Genomic DNA, 23058 nt, shown 5'->3' on the forward strand with positions numbered 1-23058 from the left:
GGTTGCTCAGGGCCTCATCCAACCCAGCCTTGAGCCTCCAGGGATGGGACATCCACATCTCTGGGCAGCCTGTGCCAGGGCCTCATCACTCTCAGTAAAAAATTTCTCTCTGACATCTAATTTAAATCTCCCCTCTTTTAGTTTAAAACTATTCCCCCTTGTCCTATCACTATCTACCCATGTAAAAAGTTCATTTCCATTCCATTTATAATCTTCCTTTAAGATTGCAGTGAGGTCTCCCATGAGCCTTCTCCAGGCTGAACAGGCCCAAGCTTCCTCAGCTATCTTAGCTTTTTGCCAGACCACCCCTCCTCAAGACCACAAACTACCAGGGCATGGTCACTACAGCCTAGAGTGCCACAACTCTTAACTCATCTCGTGACGAGATGGTTGAAATCCTCCATCAAGGTGAGAGTCTGTGAGCACAACACTTCCTGCAGTTGAAGCAAGAAGGCCTCACCAGCCTCACTGAGGCAGCTCTTTGCACTCTCTCCACCTGTTAATGTAGAGGGCAACTCCCCCATACCTCCTTTCCTGCTTATCTCTTCTGAAAAGCTTGTAGCCTTAATCTCATTATTAAGGCCACTAGCATCATTTCAAAATGACTGGACCAGTTCAAAGCAGATGGTGTATGCAACTCTAGTTCTTGGGAGGAACGAGTGGCTGTACAGCACATTTATCTGCTTAACAGGAGGCATCACACAATACTAGGACTCTCCAGTTGTTTCTCAGGAGTCAGAGTTACAATGATGGGCTTATTGTCTAATGAAAAACCTGCATCTGCTCTGTGGATGTGCATCAGTGTGGCTGAGAAATCTTCATCAGAGAAGATGAGGAACAGATGGATTTTTAGAAAGATATCCTCCTGAAATTTTCTTCTTCCAGAATAAGATTTCTCTCCTCACACACTGATCCTACTCCAGTGTCTTGGTCTCAAATCACTTCTGGCAGCTGGTACATACTGCAGTGTTGGGAACTGTTGCTGCAGCTTCTGCTCTGAATTTGTGACCTCTGCTGGCACAAATACCAGAGCTAGTGCAGGTCCTTACAGCACTAATTCATCACTGCAATCATATGGCACTTCTTAGCCTGTGGAAATGAGAAATCACAATGCTGGAGGAAATATTTCTTGCTCAAAATCCTGATTTTGTGCTGCTCTTCTGGCTTTGCATTACCTGCGATGTCAGGGTTGCCAGTCCTGGGCTGGTAGGCTGAGGCAGGGATTAGCAATGCTTCCCTGGCCTTGACAGCTTCTCTATCGGTTTCCTCCATCATAGTTGCCCTCAGGTCTCCTCTGTGGACAGAGAACAGTGAGTTCTGTTGTATGTATAACTGCTTTTGACAGCTATCACTGACCAAAACAAAGATGGAGAGATTTCTTCATTCAACCAATGCAGATTTTGTATTTACTGATAGAATCACTGTGTTCAGGGCAGGGTTTGTTCTCCTCAATTACCTCTAATGCAGTGAAAGTCCCTGACCTGCCGGGTCAGGAAAATGCAGCCTCTAAAGGGTGTGCTGGGCTGGGTGAGGAGGTGCTCCTGCCCTGCATAGACAGCTGCACAGCCTTGTAATCACTGAGAGCAGAGGGTGTGGGGGCAATTACTCAGAAGTTAGGATGCAGTTAGTTGTAGCATCTTGTATTTTCCGTAAAAGGTAACAACATTGTGTGTGTAACTTGGGTTCTTTTGCACACTGGAAATCTGCAGCTGAAGTAAAGCAGGGAAAAGAAAGCTAATTTTGAGGAGAGGAGAACTAATTTTGCTACAGGAATTAATGTCAGAGGTACCTGCGGCCCAATTTCTGGGCCGGGTGGTGGGGCTGATTAGGCCCAGGTGTGTGAAGAGAGCCCGATTCCACCTGGGCTGGGGCGGTTCTGGTGGGCCTCGCCTCAGGCACAGGTGGGCTCATCAGCGTGGCTGGAACTTTCTCTGTGGAAACGTGTGGGAGAAAGGGCAGAATACAGTATGGCAGTGAAGGGTGAGGAGTGGTGTGAGAGAGCAGCTTTGTAGCACCCAGCTCAGAGGAACAGCAGGTAGGAGGAAGGTGTTTTAGTCTTTGTTTCTTGCTGTGAAGTCTTTTCTGCTTGTATTTGTTGTGTGATCTCCCTCTCCCCATGAGCTTACTCACCCTCACCTCCCCTGCTGGGTAGAGGAGTAAGAGTGGCTGGCCAGGTCAGTCCACTTCCAGCTCTTGAAGACCGATCTCCAAAACTTTCAGAATTTGCATCAAAATATGTCCATGGTTTCATAACGTGGTACAAATAGTGCTTAGTTATTACAGCTTTGAAGTAATGCAAGTGGGAATGAGTATGATGGCAAAACCCTTGTGCTGATGACTGATTTGGGGGTGAGGGACTGTGGAGAGGTCTGCTGCCTATCCGGTGCAGCTGCCCTGTGCATAGAAGAACAGGTCTGTTCTGTTGCTACAGCCCATGGGGGCAGGTGTTGGTTTTGGATCTAGGTCTGCTCTGTTGGCGATCAGAACTGAGAGTCTGGGAGCTGTACTATCAGACAAGTGTTGAACAGCAGATGTGGCTCAGGACTCAGGAACTCCCAAAGATAAAAGCAAGCTGTTGCACTTGAAAAGCGACGTTTATGTGCACTAGTGACATATCTTCTCTGTGAATTGGTGCTGAGGGAGGTTGCAATACATGCTAATGGCTTCCGCCAGCACTTTCCCCTTCTTGGTCCGGTCGGGTTAATTGGTCACACTTTACTGTAACATCCAGCTGCAGAAGCTGAGAAATTCACCCTTGTACAACACCCAAGTGAAATTTGAGGCCTCTCTTCACAGAGCTGAGTTTAACCCTGCAGATTATGCCAAAGTACTTTGATTTTTCAGACTATATAGCAACAGGGAAATAAATCAGTTAGAAACTGGGGGATGAAAACAGCCAACTACTGTTACAGCTATTACATTTAAAAAGTAGTTAAAAGTCTTGCTATGGAGATGAAATTGAAGTTCCTGATGACTCAATAACATAATCCCATATTTAATGAATGTTTGGAAGAGTATGACTATGACAGCATTGTTTATCACTTACTGGAGGCTTGTAAAAGCTCTCTGGGCATGGGACGGTTAGATGAGCAGATCTCCTCAATTAGGTTCCACTTTCACATCACTGTTAGTGTTTCCGTGTTATAGATATATGTAGTCATTCCATCCTTGTAAAGGGGGAGTGCCTACTCAGCACGTGCTTCCTGTTGATTTGTGTGAAAAATGTAAGGATTAGAAAGAAAGCCTGCAGAAATACTTAATTTTACCCTTCATGGTAACATCTTGAATTTCTTGATTTATGTATTCTTGATAGATAAACAAACTTGATTAAAATTTGTAGTGTAGGGCCTTGAGTCGTATAAACAAATTTATTAAGTGTACATTTAAATACTTCAGTAAAACTGATGTCAATGGGCAAAAAAAAAATCATTTGATTATATTGTTCCTTTAAAATAAAGTTAATTTACAGAAAAAGAAGTGAAGGAGTAAGAGAGAGATCGTAAGAAGGTAATAGAGGTTAGAACACCTTTCATTTCAGTAATGCTAGTCTTTTCCTGTTCTCCTATTTAAAAGGTGGAATTAGATTACTAATGTCTCTCAAAGGATACTTAAACTAATCAGGAAATATATGAAAGAGCTTCTCTCCTCCCAAAAGGACCTGATAGGGTTGTCCCATCTGCCATGTATTATTTGTAATAGCAAAAAGCTTCTAGGACTACTTAACAAGAAAAGATAATGGAATCATATATATTAACGGTCAAAGCTCGAGTAAGAGCTGATGCCCCCTAAAGCAAGTGCTGTATATGTCACTTGGGAAACATTTCTTACATAGTTTTTTGTTGTTTTATTTTTAATGTGCATAGAAAATGTAATAGGCAAAATCATTTCCAGCACTGAGAGGTTTGCACATCCTAGTTAGGTAGTGAATCCTGACACCCAGATTATCCACAGCCTACAGCTTGTACCAGTTTCATTAAAGGTAGAGGGTTTAATTCAAGATAGATCTAGTTATCTATCTCCTTGTATATCATAAATCCCTGAATTCCGCTTGGTTACAGCAGCATGAGTTTTAATAGGTTTCCTTAACTAAAACATATTACTGAACCATCCCCAGTCCAATTTGCTAGTGAATGCATCAGTCCTCTTCACAGTCTCTAATGATTAAGAAAAAGGGAGGTGTGTTCTTCAATTTGTCGTCTTTCAGCTTCTGGCTTCCCATTTTCCATGATATTAAAGAACCTCTTTGTAACATATATTCTCTTCTCAGTTCTGGTCACTTTTTATTTTTCTTTTGTAAAAGCATGGCAGGTAGAGTAGAGTTCTTAAAACATTCGAGGCCTAACACATTCTCTCCTGCTCTCAAAGCATTTATCTGGTTCATTTTTGCATTTCTTGATGAGCTATGGCTTAACAGTGGATTCCTTCTCTTAGAGAGGAGAAGTAACTAATTCCTTAAATGTGTACTGTTCGGAAGCTCTCACCTCAGACTCCCACAGAATAGACTCTGCTAGGATTGATTATCATTTATGTTGACTAATTATAATTAACTTTCATAAGGGAACAGTGCGTCTAAACCAAGAATATTCATTTTTATAGGGCATGTTTTAAGTTTTTCTTTAGTTTTGTTCTCTTAAAAGTATTTTTAGACAGCAAAAGTACATCTTGATTATAAAATCAAGAATTCAAAAGTAACCAATGCTTAAACATTGCTTTACCTTACTCCTCTTCCTCTCCTCACCCCATGCACGCTTAAATCCTGCTGCTTCTCTTGTCACCAGCTGTTAGCATTACTCCATAGCTGCAAACCTGGCCCCTAGTTTCATCCACACCTATGTGTCCCAAAGAAGGCCCTTAAAGACAATTCTCGGTGTATATAGCTTTGGATTATTTCAGTTTTAAAAACCAAAAGCATATCTCCACTGATCTTACACAAATAATTTTTTTTTTTCATATAGCTGAACTTTCACTTTCTTAGAAACAGCAAAAGGTGTATGTTTAAACACAGCTTAAGCCTTATGTTTCTTGCACCAAAGCTCTTAATTCAGTAATTGTTTGAAAATGTATTTATCTTGTGACATACTGAAGTAAAGCGTTTTCTGAGAAGTTTACCTCTGGATGTAAGCACAGCTTAGAAAATTTCTCCCGCTTTTCAGAATAGGAGAAGTAATGGGTCAATGACATAAACCCCTTGGCCCTCCTGAGATAAGAAACAATTGGGTATTTGCAGCTATAAAACTGTAGGCAATGGGAATTTTGAGACCTCTGAAGTTTAGGCACTTTCCAAGTGTACTGACCTCCAAATGAGGATTTTCAGACTTTGTGTTTTGGATGCAGGCACCAAAGTCCTTGACAGATTTTGTCACAAATAACCTGAAAGATCTCAGAAACTCAGAATCAGCTCAGTGATAAAATTCTAGCTGATAAAGTATGGGTGGTACCAGGCTTTTACAAATCACTTGGCTTCTCACAGCTCCTTAGTCATTCATTCTAATTTCACAGAACAGAAGAGAATATTCTTCACAGGAGGAACAGTTGATGGAATCCCAGATGAAATACTTAATTAGAACACCCATAACATACACAGTCTGCTGCTCTTTCACCATTTGTCTACTTCCAAAATACAACTGGTTAGTAAAGTAATTTTCATTTTTATAAACATGCATTTTCTATGTTCTGTAGCAGTCGGTTTCTTCTTTCCCCCTTTCATTTCCATGTGGATTTTAGAACACAAGTTAGGAGTTATTACAGAACTTTTTAAGGGATGAAATTGAGCAGTTAGTCGTGATGCCCCAACAACGACGACAGTTGAACAGTATTCAAATAGTTTTCTTTTCACTCTGTAAGATGATGACCAGGCTTGTACTTCAGGATTTTCATTTTATTCCAACCCCAAGTTTTGTTTCCCAGGCCAGCTTGTGCCACTTCATTTTCACTGCCTGACAAATGTCATATGCATCTGTTTCTTTGTGTTGCAAATCTCAAGATTTGCATAAGTAAATAGCTTTCTGCATTATTGAAACCACAACAGCGTACTTATGTGCTGGAAACTGGAGAGCTAAAAATTTATTTGACTGCCCTGCCATGAGTAAAGATTTAAAGGACTGAAAATGTTATTAATGATATCAGTGTAATGTCTTATTACTGGTATGATCAGAATGACTGGGTTGACCTGATGTTAGTCAGTCTTGGCCCTTTATTTTTAAAAGCTTCAATTAAGAAGTATAGAATAGGGCAGAGATGTAACTGCATGCTGAATTTACCTAGCATGGAGTTCACAGGCTTTCAGGAGAAAAATTGGAACAGAAGTGGTAGGGGTATGCCTGTGGGGAGAAAATTAACGCATGAGGTGTTCTGGACTCTTCCAGTGGGTGTCTTCCTAAGGTGGTTCCTCTTGGTTCTTCCTTGAAACCTGCTGTGAATGTATCTGGCAATGTCTATATATCTTTGTATTTGCATGCGAGGAAAAAAAGCCTCAAAACTATGCATGTGGAGATACAACAGAACTTCTGCTACAACTTTATTTGCAGGGGATTTAACTGCTGCTACGTGACGGTGGTATTTGACTGTTGTCCTCCTGCCTTTCCTGCATCAATCTGTTGCTTTTTTAGTCTCTTATTTAGAAAGCTAATTTAAGATGATGCCTTTAATGATGTTCTGAAGGTAGCTGTCAGATGTGGGGGACGCTATGTGTGGTGACAACCAGCCCCAAAGCCTGAAATGATGTGATGGTAAATGGGAAGCCTGTAGAGTCCCAGTCTAAAGCCTGTCAGTTATCTTTAATCTTTAAGTGAGGAGCAGAACTGTAAAAAGAGTTTCATGTGAGAGCTGCAGAAAGGATCTGAATGCCAAGATAGTAAAATAAACGTGTCTAATATGCAAATTACTTGACAGATATGAAAAAGCTGAAGTAACTGTTTACAAGTCCATTTTAGCAGTCCATTTACTGAGACTCTTGCTGCTTTGTTAGTGTCATGTATATATGCAAATTGGTCCCAAATGATTTTGCTGATAATTATTTTCATTTACTACTTAACCATATATACAGCACATCACTTCAATTACCTTTTAAAGATAGAAATCTTTGAAAAACCTGTACTGGTATCATGAGGAACAAATGCATTGTTCTGCGTGTTCAGCCTTTAACTTAATGTGCAAAACATTGCATGTAAGTGGTGGGTATCGCAAGTCAGCTACACACACTAATCGCTGCTCAGCAAAAGACATTGACTTTGTTGCTAGCAGGCTGCAGGATGAATAAATAGCAAATCACTTCATACGCTTTACATTTATTCATTTCACAGCTTGATCACAGTTTCACCTTTCCTCTGCAAAATGGTACTGCTCTTTGCTTTGTCCAGGAAGTAGAAATTGCTCATGGAATCTCCTAACTATTTGTTTTAAGTGAATGAGCAATACAGTTTGTGCCCACCAGGTCTTGAAATGAAGCGCTGTCATAGCGTGGTGGCTGCAGTGAATATTTATATTGAAAAATTTTTAAGAGAGCCTCTGACGGATTATTGTGCTGCTTTGTGCATTCCAGTTTCAGTACTTTGTTATCTGTGAAGACGGCCATGATATAACTTTGCAGGTAGAAGTGCAGGCAGGAATCTTGTGAAGGATGAGCCTCCTGGGATACTGATTGCATTACCATGCTCAACAAAATTGCTTTAACAAAAAACGGTTAGCCAAATCTCCACGGAAAAGAGCAGCATTCATCCAAATGAATTTTCAAAGGATCTTCTGAACTGGAGGGAGTATGTAAAAATGCCTTTGAAATAACTAAGTATACATAGCAAAAGTAAGCATTTGACATACGTTCTTGCTTTCAAGCTGTAATGTAGAGTTTTAACTTTATTAGGAATGAGACCAATGCCCTAAATACTTATTGATATCAATACTTCTCTGTACCAAAAAGGCAACTCTCTGTCTAGAGCCAGGTTTGGAAAGACAGATTTGGAGGAAGAATTGGGCCTACAGCACAGAGCTGCTATGTCATGGCTGAGGGACAGTTTCTGCAGGAGACGCTTGAGATGCAGGCATATTGGTGCTAGAGCCAATACCTTGCTCTGTTGACTTCATTGGTTCAGGCTTACATCTTACAAAGAGACTGCTTCAAGTCTGTAGGGTTTAGGTCTCTATCACTAAGTTTTATAGTATGCTACATCCTTTTGTAGCCTACCATTAGGTGAAACTAAGTCTTAATGCTTTGCTTTGATTGTAGGTGTTTCTTTATCTCTTAACCTAACAACTTCTGAGTTATAATTTGAATGTTATTATCATCTAGTTATGTGAGCCGACTGCCTTGGAAAGAGGAAGATATGATTTTAATGCAGATGTGTTCAGGCTCACAGAATGGGATTTGGAAGGTGCTGAATCCTTGCCTGCATAAATATTTCAGATCCTGTTAGCTGAATAACTTACTGCTATTAACAGTGAAATCAAAGGTTTATGGTAGTCCTTTGTAAGTCGGTTGCAAGAAAAATCAAAGTACAACAAATACATTACCTTAAACCAGAATTTTCAAAACCATCACACATACAGTTGCATATAAATAAGTATGTTCTAGGCATGCAGTTAAGTTGGCTGTGATGCAGCTAATTAAGTGCAAGCATTGTTTTCTGCATACATCCTCCCAAACATTCAAACCTTAGCATATTCTTGTGCTTACAGCAGGGTCTTGAAATAGGGAGGAAAAAGTTATTGCCTATTAGGCTCAAAGGTAGGAGAGCATAATATTGCTATAAAACTCTAAGGATATTTTGATACAGAGGTGATAAAATAAAAGCTGTTCGATTAATTATAATTTTAAATGATAAATTATAGCATATTTCTTCCAACATAAGCAAGTAATGGCTGTTAATAAAAGTTATGCATCATTATTGCTGTTTTTCATGCTTTTTGTAATCACATTGTTCTTTGCAATTAACTCTTTACGCCCTTTCCTGAGCTTGTAGGGTCCATCTCTTTAAAGTATGGGTCACTGATTTTGGTGTCACACATCTTTCAGTAGTTTCCCTTCGTAAGGGTTTTCCCCGCCTTGATATTTTTGTGTTCCTCCAGGATCCTACCTGGCTGGCCTGTGTGCCACATTAAGCTGTGTACTCGTTAGTCAGGAGCTCTGAATTTTGCATCTTTTTGAAATAGCAGCTAGGTAGAGAATATAGCTAAAGAAGCTGCATCATGTTGGAAAGGACTAATTGTTGGGGAACTGGGGATAGCTATGTTGTGAAAGAGACTGCTAACGCTTAAGTGGAAAAGAATGCAGTTAGAAAAAGGCTCTTATGTACCTGGCCTGGGCTATTAGCTGCTTCGTGCTGCCAGGGGCAGCTTAGCAGGCAGCCTGAGCATTTCACCACTTAGCCAGATAAAAGCATGGAAAGAGCATTCCTAGACTGCAGAGGCTGACTGTACACCTCTGCAGCTGCAGTGGGTGCAGGGGTGCTGAGGCTGAGAGGAACTGCTGCGGGAAGTCCTCTGCCTCATCAGTGAGGTGACTGTACAGTAGAGTCCAGGTGTTCTCATCTCATCTCTGGCTTCAAAAACCACCCCTTCTGGCCTAGAGGGAATGTTAACTGCAGCCAACAGGAAGCTTTGACAAAAGAAGAAGAGGGGCTTGCTGTTCTCTGGCATGGAAAGAATAGGTAATCTGTAAGACGTTTCCATGCTGGTGATTTTCTCTGTTCTAGGCCTTCAGAATATTCCAGTTTAGTAATACCTATTATCTACTTCTACTTCTTCATTTCTTCAACTAATGTGCACTGAAAATGTTCACTTATCCACCTGGGCTCAATGGAGCTTTATACACCATATGTATTCCTGTTAAAGGCTGAACTTATTTTTATATTACTTCAGGTTTTCAATTAACCTTGCTTTCACGTATTTCACAGCGTTAAGAGCAATGCAGTGTTAAGCATAACTCACATCTCCTCACACCTCCTCCCCTCCCCCCATAAAATTTTAAAATGCAGCTTTTCTCTGCTGTACTGAAGCCTTGTGATATGTGAGTTACATAACCAATTCAATATTGGATTTCCATTATTTCTAGGAAATAATACCAGGGGAAATTTTCCAGTGTTTTATACCATGGCTAGATGTACTAGCAGGTGTTGCTATACCGACATGCATTCATTCTCAGTAAAGCACAGACATGTGCTTTTCTTCATATATGTGTATACATCTAAATAAATACAAATTATTATTTTGTCATATTCTGTTAAAATCAATGCATTTACAAGGAAATGGATTATTGAATTAGTGAATACATTTGTGAGGGTGAGCACAAATAGCTAGAAAGGTTATATTTGGCCCTGCTGGATTTCTTATGCTGCTACACAAGTGTTTCACACAGACCAGTCTAACAGATATACTCATTAATTTGTATTTTATGGTAACTCATTAAAACAAGTTGACAAGATGTAAAATTAAGCATTGGGTTATTGTCAAATTTTAGGACATCATCGATTCAACCATTTGTTACTCTTTCTTATCTCTAACTTCTTGAAAGTTAATGTTTGTTCAAGACTATTGTTTCTCTTGTTAAAGCATTTCTCTTTGTTGTGCTTGAGGCCATCTTCTGTGATGTATAACTTAAAAAGCTGAAGTCATTGGTGCCATCACAGACCCTATTGATTTGCAATATAAATTGCGTCTTTAGGGAATCATCTACTCAGTCCTCTGGGCTGATTGTTCCCATCTGAATGCACATTTGGATGTCACGTAAGATTGAGATCGTCATTCTTAAAGCCTTTTAATTTAGATTTTTTTAACTTTTTTCTCATTCTCCTTTAGTCTCAATTCCTGACTCTTCAAAAATAGTTGAATTTTTGTCCTAGTCATTGATAAGAAAATATCTTCAAAAAAAAAAAAAAAATCCATTCTTATTGTCTTACAATAGTTCACTTTCTCTAAGCTTTCTTGAAAGTAAGTGGTTATATTTTTCTTAAGCTCTTCCTTGCTTCCCAGAACTAAAAAGTTTCCTGATATGAATCATAACACCAGCTTCCTGTACCAGCCACTTGTCTACCAATGCTATGGGAGATCTAAAGCTACCTCTACTCAAAATGTGTGCCAAAATCCTTCTGCGTTATAGAAGGGTGCTAAGATGGCTAACATGCATCTTTCTTGATGGACTGGATCCTTGAATCCACTGAATGAAGAAAGTAGAGATTTCAACTCGAATTGTCTAATATTCATGACTTCACACTGAAATTTACATGCCATGAATGTGAAATATTTCATATTTTTCTTCAAAGTGCAAATCATAGGAGGTTTGTTTTGGCTGCGATTTTTTTGTCTGATTGGTTATTGCTTGGGTTGTTTTCTTTGTTTTAAGATTAAAACCCTACTGGGATAAATATACCTGTATCTTGAGCCTGGTCAGGTGGCTGAATGTAAGTAAGGTATTCAAAGACCTTTTATAGATTTGAAATGATTTTTGAAGGGCTGCAGCTCCATGATAAATTCAGCTCATCCATACGTCAGGTTGTTTCCATCAGTGACAGGCACCATGAGTTCAAAACAGATTCACTCATGACTGGGTCTAGCGAGGGTTTAAGAAGTTCAGCAACTTCTTCATTGTTGTTCCTCTCTTTGTCTCCCCACACTGAAGTAAGTGATGCTCTTGAACTGATTAATTTCAGCATTTGGCTTCTTCATGAATCTCTTGAAGTCATCGTTACCACAGTTCTTGCAGGTACATTTTATGCTTGTCTTGTGTAACAGAGCATTTCAAGAAGATTTGTGACCAAGCTGACTTCCTCCATTGCCATCACCCTTCTCCTCTCAATTCTGCCAAACCCCTATACCTACATAATTGAAATCTGCACCCACAGCCCTAACCTCCTCCTTGCCTCTTTAGATTCATTCCTCAAACCCTCTTCTCCTACCAAAATCTTTATCTGATATGCCTTGACAATTTCTTCACAGTGAAAACTGATGAATGTATAATCCTCACCTTGGTAACTCATCCATTCACTCATCCTGTCCTGAAACAGCCCTCTAGGCTGCCACAAATGATGTTCTGCATCTGCTTTCTTCCTCTGCTCATCCAATTTATGAAATGACCCCATCTGATCCCTTTCTTTCCTCACTTTTCTTCCTCTTTTTGTTCACAATTCAACTTGCATTGATCTTTCACTTCAAAATGTCTTGATCTTTACCCTGCTTGCTCTTCTAAGTTCTCATCATTTAATGCGTGGACCACACTTTACAAGCACTGTCCTCTAATTCTCTCTCTTTGTAGTAGACAGAAACTACTCAAACAAGTCTCTAATAACTTTCTCCAGTCTGCAGAGAATCAGTGCTGCACCTTTGGGCACCTGAACCTATCAGATGTTTCAACTTCAGTAATCTTCTGATGGCTACTCAGACTCTGTCCTTTCCTTTGTGTGCCCTTTGAATTTGCATTACCATTTCTCCAGTTTCAGGAGCTTATAGGAGAGTGAACTTTTGACTTCCCGTCTAGTTTATCCACGAGTCACACTTGCAAGCACAAGTTCAGCTGTTGTGTTTATAAGGTTGATTAGAAAACACGTGAACCTCTGTACTTCATCTGTCTCTCAACTCAAGGTAAAATCCAAGTCTTTCTATGCAAACACCAAAGTGACATTTAAAATGAACATCACTAAAACATTGGTCCTCACTCTTTCTGCAGAAGCCCTCTCAGTTACTCTATTTCATGATGTCTATAAATGTCTGTAAAAAGCCTACTAACTATCACACACATTCATTACCTGAGCATTGTCTTCAATTGAAACTTCTTTTCCACTTCAAATCCAGTTGGCATCTGAAGTCTGTTAGGTGGTGTTTCCTGGCCATCTGTATTGGCTCTTAGATTTCCCCCACTGTTAATTTCTTTTCTTAGATATCAAGAAATGTAATCTTACCGAGCTCAAATAATGCTCTAAGAAAGGCCCTTCTCCTAGCTGCTTTTTTGGCCATATCACTTTCTGACCGTAGCACTCAGGTGGTATCTGACTTCCCTTTCCCATTTTACATAGCTGATTTTCTAGTCTGTCATCCCTTTGTCAGCATGAAAGCAGAAGCTACAGCCTCAGCTGGATTCATGGTGTCCATTTCTACCTCAGCTCTCACTTTCAAGCCAGCACCTTCCTGCTTTCTCCTGTCAAAACTCTTAAGAATGTCTGCAAAACTGATTCTTCAAATTTCTTCTGCAACTGTGCCTTCACCATTCTACTTACAAAAAAATTATTGCCTGTCATAATGACTATTATTATCATATTTTTTCCCTCCTACATATTGCATTCTGTCCTGAATTTGTTTTATAAATTCTTATAGGTTTTTTCCACTGTACTTTGGATAGAGTTCCTACTGTGAAGTCTTGGTCCAAAAGTAGGACTCAGAGGTGCTGTGGTAAAGTAAACAGCACTGAAGGGAACAGTAAAGGCCAGGAGGAGTTGAAGTCATGGCTATATCCCTGCAGAAAGGGCCTGGCACACTATTCCAGCAGTTAATATTTTTGGCAAATAAACACAGATATGGAAACTATGTCCGTGGCCAGATGTGCACACAGAGAGCTGCCAAAGAAGAGTAGTATACACTGTAAGATGTGTTGTTTTCCCCGGTAGAGTATGCAGAGATACTGGTCCTTACCTTGGAAAATGTGAAGCATTGAATAAACTCTGGTATCCACGGCTGAAATTCTGGAGTGATTTACAGTATTGCAAACTGATGCTTAAGCAGCTAAGTCATTCCCTCCAGCACCCATTTGTTGTAATCTCCCTCCAAAGATATTAAAAATGCAGAAACCTTGGCTAGGTTGTAGTTGATCTAATTTATAAAACATTTTCTGGGTATTAAAAGCTAGGGCAATGCACTAGTAGTTTTTAAATTGTGTTAAATATACTGTAAACTCCCAGAAAGTACCTTTCATTGAAGATTATTGTATGAAGATTTGAAGATTAAAGTGTCTAGATTAAAGATTAATGTGAAGTGCACTGGGAAATGGTTTGATGTATAAGGAGCTATATAAGATATTAATCTTGCACTTTTCAAAACTGCCTGGGGGAATTAGACACCCAGTTCTCTTACATGGCTTTGAAAATCTCACTAGAAGGAATTTGTTGTTATAAAGTGAAAATGGCAGTATATTCATTGGAAGCTTGAACAGAAGAGGAAAGAAGAGATAGGAGATGCTCTGTGCTATTCTAGAGCTCAATGTTAACTCTGTTAACTTACAGTTTGTTCTTGTTCTGAATTTGTTCCACAGGTTTTAAGGGCTTTTAGATCTTCTGTTACTGTATGGAGGCAACTTGGGTTTCAGTGCTACTAGCTGATAAAACTTGTCTGATCTGCCTGTCTACAAATTTCTTGTCATCAAGTCTGTTTCTACTTTGCTTTCATTCTAAACAGTTTTCATGTTCTAGTAAATATGAGTAATTTGAATAAATTGGCAAATAGTGATTTGAACCTCAAGGAAACGCACTTATATGTAGTTATATTTACAAAATAGTGTGCATGAAGTAAAGATAAGAATTTATTATTATACATGGATTTAGTAAGGTACTCCTGCTAGAGTTTTTCTGACACTGCTGGACTTTTTTCTCAGTCATGTTTCTTGTGTAGGAACTTCAATACTGTTCCACATATGGTAGAAATTACAAGTTTGCTTGTCTCTGAAGTGCTGCAGTACAAATAAGGTGTTAAATGCCAACCCTGAATGTTATTTTTTAGATGTTAAGAGGGATAATCCTGTACTGAAACTATTTGGAGGCAAATTTATTTGAACTTCAAAACATCTTTGATCTAGAATAAAAATCAACTGTGTCTGAGTGTATGCTTCGTTATTTTGGGGTTGGCCAATAGTGTGTATTTTTGTTTTTGTTTTTTTCCATGAGCCATGTTTCCAATGTAGTTTATTACATGGATCATGCACTGTTATTTCTCCTGGTAAAATCTGTTGGATTGCCTTTATGAAAGGACAGATTTTGTATAGAAAGTACCACGTGGGAACCAGTGTTCAGATTCACAGTCATTTGAAGATTCAGTATGCCTAGGTTGTTGCATTCAGATCTATTTTAGTGGTCTTACCATTAAGGCTCCAGTAAGCATTTATAAAGTAACTCTTCCATGGGTATTGGGAAGGTGTGATTAAAAATAATCATCTGCCTAATGAATATTTTCCTCTGATTTTTGGCAGGATCACCCATTTGAATTCATGCCAGTCTCTACTGGGTTACTGATGCCAGCAATTTAAGGATCTTTGCATCCAGTCTCAGTGGTAAGATCTAAAGCCATAGTAAAACACATTAGAATATTGCTGTTTTCTTTCATGTTGCACTAAAACTGAATGTGTGGGGGGAAAAAAATGAAGTATTTCTCCTTGATCAATACAGAGATACGAGAGCATGCATTGATCTGTGCGAGGTTGAGCTCAGGACACGAGATCTGAGCAATTTTCATCAGAGTAAAATCAAAAAGGTCACTTTTTTTTTTGTCCTCTCTACTAAAGTAACTGCTCTCAAAAGGTTTGATATTGTATGTTTTGAAGTATGTAACCATTTACACAAGGATGGTGGACAGGCTCCAAAGAGAAAGTAACATGCACAAAAAGGAAGTTCAGTGGTTTCTTCTTGCTGAAAACTGAGCAAACAAGTTGTAAAATTACAAATTATTTTCACCTCTGATGCTGTCTTCATTGTAACTAGTCTGTTCAAACCTTGAGTCACATTCTCAGATGCTGCCCCCACGCATTGTGGTGCTGTGGAGATTTTGCTAAGGAATGTAATGCTGTTGCACTTTGATGATCAGAATTTCCTGCTGTAGAGGGTAACTTACAGCTGTAGTAAAAGAGAAAAGGAGGAGGTTATAGCAGAGTCCCACAGTACTTGTTTTGCTTTGGAAGATGTTGTATAGGAAACTGTAGCTGGGTACTGTGCAGTGGTTCTTTTGCAGGAAATATGCACTTCGTAAATGTTTAGTTTTTCAGGTAGGAAAGGTCTAATTTTTAGATTATAATATTATCCTTCATGCTTTTTTTTTTGTGAAAATTCTTCTCACCATTATGCCACGTGTTGCATTAATCATTTTTGGACTTGGAGAAGTAAGAGGTAAGGAAACATATCAGTGCATGCATACTCCTCCCCTTAGCATCAACTCTCTTGGTGTGTTAGAGGCAGGATGTGGACAGCCCTTTGACTTCACCTAGGCCAGCTGGTTTTAGTTCACTGTGAAGACACTCACAAGTACCACCACTTCCAAGTCCTGCCCATTCTAGGCTATGGAAGAATGAATATTTTTAATAGATTGCCCCTCAAAATTTAGGATTTTTCTAATGTGGAAACAAAACATTTATTCATCATTCCTCAAGTAATTTATTGTCATTAACCAAGTAGCTCAATACAGTCTCTGCTTCAGTTTGAAGATGTATTCAACAGTAGCAGCCCTGTCCAATCTTACTCTTTTCATATAAAAATGAGCATAGTAATGTGTTATCATGAATCATCAAGACAGATTACATTTCATTATTGCTGGGTATCTTTTATAATGTTGAAATGTGTCCCTAATAAAGGATAGTATCTTCCTCAGAGCCTACTGCTCTTTATCAGAAGTAAAAGAATAGAACATTTATATCGCGTTACTTGATCACGCAGCCAAGGTGAAGAACAACAAATTACCAAGGCAGTTTTGTCAGGAAATAATATGATCCTTGTAGCACTATTCTAATTTTTTCAAATTATTTTTTGACACTGCTAAATTCTGTATGCAGTTGAAAGTCAATGTGGCTCTGCCAGAGAGTTCACGGCACCTAGAAGTGACTAGAGATGAACCACTAGATCTTTTCCCCCGAAAACAGAAGACACTAATGACCTAGTAAATGAAAGCTAATGTGTGTGTCTTAGCTGAGGCAAATGAAAATCAACTACAAGTCATTGAAAGCCAAGCCCTGTGAAAGAACTCCTGTTCACTGTAGTGGCAGCAACTCAAGTAACATATATCTAAGCATTAATAAGTATAACAGTCTTTAGCTAAAGTTTGTTAGAATCTAGGAGAAAAAGGTGACCATTTGTATGTATAATAGGAGAGAGGAAAAGTTGGATGTTCGTGTTTTCTGTAAATGTGCAACAGGTGTCTTGGAAGGATTAGTGATCTTCAGGGCATACAGATGACCAGTTCACTTTTGGAATCAAAAAATAATTCAATATAATACACTGTACTGTGTATTATATGCATATAATACAGGTAAAGGGAAAGCATCTGTGTGCCTAAGCGTATTAAAATGAGGCAAAAAAAAAGAGAGAGCTCCTTCTGTCTGCATTTCTTTTTTTTGTCCATCCCTTCACACTTCATTTCAGCCTTTATATGGTTTTTTTATTCATACTTTATTATATTTTCTTGAGGCGAAAAAGGTTTTCAATGAGAACTTGATGAATGTCCATATTAAAGTGGATCCTCTTTTTTAATTAAGTTCATCTAAATTTAATTTTGCAATTTTACTTCAGTAAACTCATATGACTCCAGATGTTGAATGTGTTTTTCCCATTGCTGCTCTCACATAATTGTACCTGTAAAAGATTTATGACTTAGAGAGGCATTTCTGAAAACTTCTGTGTTTTCAGCATATGTTTCATGGATGGCTAGGAACATGAGCAATTAGTATCCTAAAATACTGTTCTGCATCCAGGACTTCATCTGATAGGATATTACTGTTATTAGCTTGAACTTAAGAGGAATAATCAGTATTAAAAAAAAAAAAAAATTATTATCAAAGCATTTCAAATTATACAGGGCTATTGCCCCCTGCAGAAATGTTAAAGGTGAACGAGAAGACTTCAGAAGGTATGGGATGTCATCAGGTGTAACTAAGGATTATTCACTTTGATTAAAGAAAACCCCTAACAGTTCATATGTTCTGGGGCCCTTTCCTTTCACTACAACGGTGATTAATAATTTGTTTAGTGGCATTTGAATGTTACTTGAACTTGAATGGGATGTATGGGAAATATATACTCAAGTGCTTACTGGTCTTAAAGACTTCAAAATACTTTTCACTAATTTTGCTAAAACAAGCAATAACTTCACCTACTAATATAATATCACATACTTTTCTTATTCAGTTACCAGGGTGAATGACTTTTAAGAACTACCTGGAATTTATCCCTTAAATCTAGACTTATCCAGTAACGTTGTACATAAGTTACTCTGAAAGTAATGCCTTCTATTTATTTCCATGGAAACTACAACAGGTACAAAGAGCACAATAACACTATTTGATAGAGCAAATTCTCAGATACAAAATGCTACTTTTCAACACATTCACCACTATTAGCTATGCATTTTTGCCAGTGATGGGCAAGAACCTATATGCTGCACTTGTAAAAGACTGCATGCCATCTGGAATGTTGCTTGTCTTCCATGTTGCTGTGACCACTGCTGAAGTGCATCACTCACTTGCTCATTGTGCTCACATCCACTGTTTGGTCTCCAGAAATGTTCAGCAAGAATCAATGAATGTCAGTGGGTGCCATTTTTTCCACCTGAAGGAATTCAATTCTGCACCTTTCCTTCATCTGCATTTCAATGTCAAATGCTGTTCTATCAGACTGCCCCTCCACTGCCATCTGTCACATGGCAACAAAATGTAATGAAATGTTGATGGGAAAGTTTACCCTCTACTGCTATACCACCACCATCTGTCTCTGACATCATGGGCCAACATAATAAAATAGGAGGCATTACTTTTGGAGCATCCCTAAAATATAATACATATCCACATATAATGAAGGCTCAGGTTCAAATCAAAGAAACATACTCTAATTAAACTGTGACAATATCATAAAGAAAAGAATTTAATTTTAAAAAGGATTGCATTCTTTTTTTTATCCTTCAAAACAAAATCACTTTAATGAAGATTTTTGCTGTTATGAGCACTCTTAGTGTATTAATTTGAAATATTTATCTATCCAGTAAACCTAGTTTTGAGCATTTGTGTAAATTCTTATATAATACAGACTGCTCTAGGTGGGATCAACAGTCTGTGACCCCAGGTTCTTTTGGACGTCTCTTAAAAACAAATGGAATTACCAGTGCCAAACATCAGTAATGTGAATATCAAACTGTTTTCTTCTGTATTCCTACCAGTCTCCATAATATAGCTTGGCGTTTACTAAAGAGTTATAAGCTGTGTTGCTATTCTTTGGTCCATTTGTTAGGTAGGAGTATGTGCCCTATAAATCCCATTTGTGCTGGAGATTTCAGCACAAAGGAAAGCTGCAGAGCAGCATCCTCAGTGACATTCTATAGGCAGTGAAGGGAGTTAGTTGGGAGAGTTTCCTCAGTCAGAGCATGACCATGAGTCCTGGACATTTGGCTCTTCTTTTGTGCTTTCTGGTTAAAGATGACCCTCTAGTGAAAATTTCACTTCTATGACAGTTAGTCTAGGCTTTTTTTCTCACAATAATGATCTTTATGCGAGTTTCCTGAAAGGACTTTTTTCCACCAACAAAGAGTGAAATTCTGCATCATTTTCTTTTCCCCCAGAATTTTCAGTGATGCTGGGTTAAGGTAACTGCAATGCATAAGGCAAAGCAAGTCTACGCTTACACAATTGTAGCGAAGAAACTCAAATACATCACTTAATTTCCAGTAGGAGAAAGAAACATAACAATCCTCCATTGGGTGAAATGCTTCTGAGCTTTAAAGGCTTTATGTAGGAGTCTGGATGGGACCCAAAGAAGGAACACTTCAAAATTACAAAATGACAGAGTTTATGTTATTGTTAAATTGTCAAGATTTTCTGTATATTTGTGAGATGGTAACCATACAAGATGTTTTCAAAGACACTAACTAGAGAAGGATATGTTAAACCTGCAAAGTCTTAAGAATGGTTAATGACTGCCTGCCAATACAGCTGAATCCCACTGGGTAATGGGGGAATGCCTACCATGTAAATATAAAGGGGGTTATTTAGGAGACCAAGTGAGCTGTGAATTACTGCCTAGGTTGTCAAAAAAAAAAAAAAAAGGAAAATGAATTGTGAAGAGGAAGAAACGTGTGCTGAGTTCTGAATAGCTTTGTGAGACTTTTTTTGAAATAGATGAGGAAACTTAGATACACTCTCTGCAAGAAGAGATATCTGTTTTGTCAGATTGCAAATGCACCAACCAGCTAGATTGCTGTGGAAAAAACCATTAGAGAAACAAAGCTAGGTTATTTTTATGCTTGATAAATTCATGCATTGGAGGAAATAATATTTTTCTAATAACTGAAGTAACATCTGTGTTGATCCAGGTTCCAGTGAAGTAAGTGGGAACCCTTCCATTGGTTTTAAGGGGATATGGACTGAATCCTTGGGGAATAAGAGAGTTAAGAGCCAGATTGACAGGAGAGGTTTCAATGAATACTTTCCAAGATCAGTTGATTTGTGCATCGTTATCACAGAGCTGATAAACTTGGAAACGCTTAAAAGTGATTTGTTACTGAATATGCTAAAGCTTGTATCCTGAATCTCAGATGAGTAGTCTGAAAATCCATGCTACTAATGTAAAATTATATATATACATGGATCTTTAAAAATGGAAAGAAGTTTACCTAAATTATGTAGCTTATGTTTCTGTTCTGCTCAGATGTTCATCACAGACTGGGGGGAAATAATACCAGGGATGTTTGGGCAGGGATGTCTTGGGTTATAACTTCCTGAAAACTCAGTAAATTTAGATCCAAGTACCCAGTGTATTAGGACCTAGAAAGCACATTGCTTCTACTATATTAAACTAACACAATCTTGGGATTTTTCTGTTCTACTATATAGTAACTGGAACTTAAGACTTCTTATCTCTTTAAAGAGAGTATACAAGTTGTTTAAGTATGGTGACAGAAAGGGCATAGGAAATGAAAGTAGCATAGGTCAGCTGTGTTAGTTTTTGGTAGCTTTTTGTACAGCTAGTTCCTTTAAGCAGGTGAAGCTGGAAACAATGTTTTGTTCTTAAAAAAGGTAAATGGCTTTTCAAATTGAAGCTTTTTTATATATCCTGTTTTCAGCAGTATAAAAAGTATATTATGCAAACAAGAACTGAAGAAAAGAGGAGCCAATTCATGGTTGCTAAGGCCGCAGAAAATAACACTCGTCAAGGGATTGGCTTTATATTCTTAATTAAAAAAATGCTTGAGATTTCAGTGCTGAAAATGAAGAGATGAAATTAGCAGGAAAAAATAAGTGTTTCATTATCCATATCTGGAGGTAGAGTAGAATTCTTCTGATCTCCTCTCAGTTATTGTTAGTAAGGACTTTTGCTGCTGAGCTGACTAATTCCAAATTAAATGATTTGTTTTTCAATATGAATAAGATTGTCTTACCAGTCAGCTTACATGTAATCAAGTTAAATGGCAGTTTTAGAAAGAGATGAAACATGTTAATGTAATTCCCAAAATGAGAAATGAATACCTGATCAACCTCATTTTTCTAATACAGTATTTTAGCTTTCCCTTTTTTGTTTTTTGGTGATTCTGTTAAGTAGAAGACACGAGGTGTGTCCTTGTTGTACTGTATGGAAAATATTCTCTATATACATACACACTTTTCTTATACTATAATTCCCTTAATATTGAAATTTCCCTGAATATATCAAGGATTTTACAAACAGACCTATTTCAGAAGACTGAAAGATAAATTTAACAGAATGCATTAGGCTAACCAAATGGGGAGGGTGGGTTTTGAACAAAAATGATTGTGTAGTCAAATGTGATGGATGGACACTTACTTTGAATCATTGCCTTAATTCTGTCTTGCCTGACAAAGGTGAATGTGAAAAAAATAGTCCAAAAGTAAACCCAGTCTCCAGAGAGGAGAGAGATGCTTGTGGTAGTAAAGAAAGCGAGGTAGGGTGGAGCTGAGTTTTCTTCATATAGACTGTGTGATGTCAACACAGACTCAGTGAGATCTTGGAGAGTGCTGCAGGCAGTCATGTGGGTGCCTTCTGCCCAATTTGGGCTAGTCCTTAACTATGCTGCTAAGAAAAATACCAAAAATGCTGTTCGAGAGAAATTATAATATAAAGGCAAATCAGTAAAAAAAACTTTCCTGCACGTGCTGTGTATTCATAAAGTATTGTGTTGAAAAACCTCTTAAAAAAAAAAAAAAAAAAAAAGAAAAAGAAAAGAAAAAAAGAAAGAAAAAGAACAGTTTTTACCAGGGTCCAGGTTAATGGCCTGCTGGATCTCCATGGCATGGACTGATGTGGTGTTATTGTAACCTATAAAAATAGAATATTTTTTCATCCATGAGAATTAATAATATACAATAAACTGATTTCTTATTGTTTTTATTACTAAATGTTCATAGTCAAAGTGCAAACAATGAATAGTAACAAAAAAACCACTCCAGTGGTCCTTCAATTGTATCCATTACATGTTAGTGAAGAATTACTAATGAGAACATATTTATGTATAAATAAATCTTTTATCCTCATTGTAACTGCACTGTGTTCCTACAGTGAAGTCATCTACCCAGAGCTCCTTATGGGTTGAAAGCCTCAATAGCCTCTTTTATTTATTATAAATATTGCATACTAATGTTAACAATGTCATTGTGTGATGTCTCAATGGAGGATTATGACTTCATGTAATCAGCTTGATGTCACTTTTCTCCTGTAATAGAGTCAATTTTGCGTACAAAGTAGTTGAGAATCACTTATTCACAAACCTTCTAACAAACGTTCAATATATATATGGTACTAACACAAAACTAAGGTATAGAAAGCCATAAAATACAGTGTTAAAATTCAGTGCTTAATCTATCCCTTTTGTATGCACCAAAATTTACTTTAAAGTTAGAAATCCTCATTTCCCCACAAATAATATTTCAGGTGTGAAATATACAATTTTCAAGTGTATTTCCAGATACAGTTGTATGGAATATTCCTGAAATGTGCATGACTATAAATAACATAATCATAAAAATGGTTTTGCAGCACATAGCTAGTGCAAAGAGAGGATAAAATGTATTTATATTAATGAGCAAAGAGAAAAGCAATCTTCCGTCATCTACCGGAGATGAACAGCACGTTGGGGAGTAGGGGCCCATCTCAAACAGCACTTATGCAC

The 23058-nt window shown here is 38.1% G+C and overlaps 1 protein-coding gene and 1 long non-coding RNA gene across 8 annotated transcripts in view; one reads left to right on the plus strand and one right to left on the minus strand.

The window, feature by feature from the left end:
* The window catches only part of SEMA6D (semaphorin 6D), a 604413-nt gene that overhangs the window by 461553 nt on the left and 119802 nt on the right, over positions 1-23058 (plus strand). For all 7 annotated transcript variants that reach the window (XM_046899132.1, XM_040706508.1, XM_040706507.2 and 4 more), the window contains one exon: positions 15158-15238. The gene's annotated coding sequence lies outside the window, so the exon portion shown is untranslated. The remainder of the gene's footprint in view (positions 1-15157; positions 15239-23058) is intronic.
* LOC112533183 lies at positions 226-22210 on the minus strand. Its single transcript, XR_005862692.1, has 4 exons — positions 22146-22210; positions 3047-3203; positions 1176-1294; positions 226-1089 (listed from the first exon to the last, which is right to left on the minus strand). It is a non-coding gene; the product is annotated as an uncharacterized LOC112533183 (long non-coding RNA).

The sequence above is a fragment of the Gallus gallus genome, chromosome 10 (genome assembly GCF_016699485.2).
Source record: "Gallus gallus isolate bGalGal1 chromosome 10, bGalGal1.mat.broiler.GRCg7b, whole genome shotgun sequence".
Lineage (NCBI taxonomy): Eukaryota > Metazoa > Chordata > Aves > Galliformes > Phasianidae > Gallus > Gallus gallus.